The 3,346-nt window shown below is 33.1% G+C and overlaps 1 pseudogene; it reads left to right on the top strand.

Annotated features, from left to right (window-relative positions):
- The first annotated feature begins 1,367 nt into the window (after positions 1–1,367).
- On the top strand, positions 1,368–1,467 carry LOC122108717 (annotated as a pseudogene).
- The last annotated feature ends 1,879 nt before the right edge of the window (positions 1,468–3,346 follow it).

Consider the following 3,346-nt stretch of genomic DNA (forward strand, 5'->3'; position numbering starts at 1 on the left):
ACCCCATTTGTTAGGAAATGGAAAGACTTGGAAAAAATTATATTAAGTGAAGTAAGCCAGGCCCAAAGAAACCTAGGTCCCATGGTTTCTCTTATTTGCAATATCTAGTATATGTATGAGTCAAGCAGAAAAGGTCAGATAATGTGATGTTAGGAAAATGAATCCTTAGATATATATTTAAATGTTTTTTTTCTTTCATGCATTTGTTTCTAACGCACTTATAAGATTATCTTTTTGTTGCTTTGTATGTCCCTCTCCCACATTAAAACCCCTGCTTTCACTATATTTGATGTGGGTATAATTTGTGAAGGAGAAGGGGAAAAACAAGTCATTTAAGGATACAGGTGGACCTGTTGCAACAATGAGAAGTACAAGTTGTCATGTCGAAAATGAGCTTTAAAACTTTGGTTGGGAGGAGGATTGGGTGGGAGTCGGGGGGAGGCTGGGAAGGGATGTGAAGGGTAACAAAGGAGGAGGTTGCAATACTTGATAAAAAATGTACTCATTATCTTGCCCATGTAATGTTACCCCTCTGTACATTTTGTTCACAATAAAAATAATAATAAAAATAAAAATAATAAAAAAACATTACCAATTTAAGGCCTAATAATGAAGAGAAATATATGGACTTCTCTTTCAACTATGAAAATATTTGGTGATAAAATGGCAGTAGTGTAAGTTCCTGCCTTTTTGGAAGGTAGACAGGCCAAGACATTAGGTAATCACGAATATGAACAATTTTTCACTTTCTTGGTTTTAGCTACATTTGAAATGGTAGGTATCATAAACAATCATATTTTGATAAAATGCCTTCTAGTATGAACAGTTCTGGCTGAACTGTTCATCTCTCTATGATCCCTTGTAACTAAGATTAGATTTGTTCCACTAATACAATCTATGCTGTCAGAGTAAGATATTCTGGTTGGTCTATTCCTACATTGAAGAAGGGTAAAGGGTCAGGTAGACATTTGTGCCAGTAAGACCTCATTTGGGAAAATCTCAGCTGCATATGTTTAGAAGTAGCTCTTAAACAAGGCTTACTTTGAATCCATTGGCTCCACAGATCTAACACAGTTGGATAAATAAGTACTTGAAAAAGCCGTCTCCTTTGGACATAGCTATTAATACTTGAAAGTTTGATCAAATTCTAAGTGAAAAAGACTTAAAATAGTCATTGACAAAAAAATTGCAAATGTGAGCAATGAACTGAACAACATATTCTTTTTAACTATTCTAAAGAATTTTAGGGAAATAAGATTAATAGCATTTTTAGGAACAATAAGGTTTCCTTATTACAAATAGGCACCTAAGCATATAAGCCTGTATAAATATTTCATCATTAACTACTAAAATTTACAGGATACTACATTCTTCAGCAGCTTGTATACCAAAATTACAACAATACAGAGATTAACATGGCACTTGTACAAGGATGATATGAAAATTTGTGAAGTATTCAAAATTTTTCATTCTTCAGATGCAAGAAATGAAAAACAGCTATTAAAAAGTTGATTACAAAATTACAAGTGTAACAATACACCTAATTCATATAATTAAAAGTTACTTTGACATCAGTGTATTAAATTTTCACCTTAGAAAGGCCTTTACATAGCATAACCTTTACACAACTTTTGAAATTAGACAACATTGTTGTTTTATCCCAAAGAAATATAATACTAAAAGGACCTAGGGGAAAAAAAAGGAATCTTAAACTGTTTCTGTATGGAATGCAATCTGAAAGGACACATTAATGAACCTATATGTTATAAAACAATGTAGAATTCAATGTATTATATCTAGGAGAGAATAAAAGAGATTATGGACACTATACAAACATAGAATATAGAATATTTTAAAATATACTTTTTCAGACAAACACCGGAAATATCTTTAGTTTCTATAGTACTCATTTCAACAGATAAATTAAAATTATTTCCGATCAACAAAATCACAAACTCTGCATAAATCATTATAGATGTATACAAAAACTCTTGAATACATTTTGACATCAAAAGCAGACAATTCACTTTGAAGAACTCCACAGAATCCGTGAATTGTTACTATAAGATATTGTTGTTATTTGGATTGTGAAAATATGTTGTATTGACAAAAAGGAATTAATGACATTTTTGAAATTTAAGAAAATTAACTGAATCATTAGGATTTAGGAGAACAATTTGTACAGCCTTCCACAACTTCAAAGAGATAGTGATACATACTTATCCTTTTGGTAATATCAAATGCAGTTTCTTCCAAGTGGTTCTTCAGACCTGGTTTGACATATTGGTTCAACAGTTCCAGTGTATTTTTGCTATCTCAATTACCAGCAGCAAGATGCAAGGGGGTCAAAAAGCGTTTAGTTTGGGCATTGGTATCTGCATCATGAAGAAGAAAGAAGCCACTCTGGTAGTATTACACGTATATGCACTGTGCAGGGGTATCCAGCCATCTACAGTTATTGCATGTGCCCCTTGAGCCACCAACTCACGGACAATGTCTAAGTGTCCACTGTAGGCTTCCCGATGAAGAGGGGTATACTCATCGTCATCCCTAGTATTCACATGAGTAGCCTTTTTGGAAAGTATTCTCTGCACTGTAGTAAGCTGGTTATTTTCAGCAGCCCAAAGAAGAAATTTGCTTGGATCCTTCTCCATTTTTTTTCTTGCAATTTTTATCATTCCTCACATTTTCATCTTGTTCCTCATCTTCATTAGAATTGCCTAATCAGATACATTGAGTGCCAGTGGAAATGAGGTGTCCATGTATTTCCCTAATAGTTCATGTTGGTTGAACTGGTCAGAAATATCTGGTGAATTCTCTGCTTATGTTTTTTCACCATGATTTATTTTCTTTTTCCATTTTTACTATTCGAAATTATTCTAACTGGAGATTAGGGAATAAATGGAGAGCAGAGGAAAGATGTTCCTCCATATTCAAAGGTACAGACTGAAAATGAGGACCAGTGGTGTCCTCATGTGCAACTTATTCTAGGAATGAGAAAATGTGAAATAATGCCTCCTATATAAATGATTTGGGAAATGGCAGTGCAGAAAGTGAAATGATGCAACCCAAAATATAAAACAATATAAATTAGGATAATTATGGAGCAATCATATTATCTATGAGAGCCATGAAAGACAGAGATGAGCTATCCACAAAATCCATGCCTCTGATCAATTTATAGAACAAGCAGAAATTTTTTTTAAAGAAAGATGGAAATAGAATTTATGTATTTACTTGAAATTAGTAAATACCTTTTTAATAGCCTACATAAGAATCTAAATCCTTGATAGCACTAGTAACAGATCTGACTGAAATCAGTTGAATCACATTTTTCCTGTACAAT

This window comes from Dipodomys spectabilis, unplaced genomic scaffold, assembly GCF_019054845.1.
Source record: "Dipodomys spectabilis isolate Male_0828 unplaced genomic scaffold, ASM1905484v1 ptg000064l, whole genome shotgun sequence".
Lineage (NCBI taxonomy): Eukaryota > Metazoa > Chordata > Mammalia > Rodentia > Heteromyidae > Dipodomys > Dipodomys spectabilis.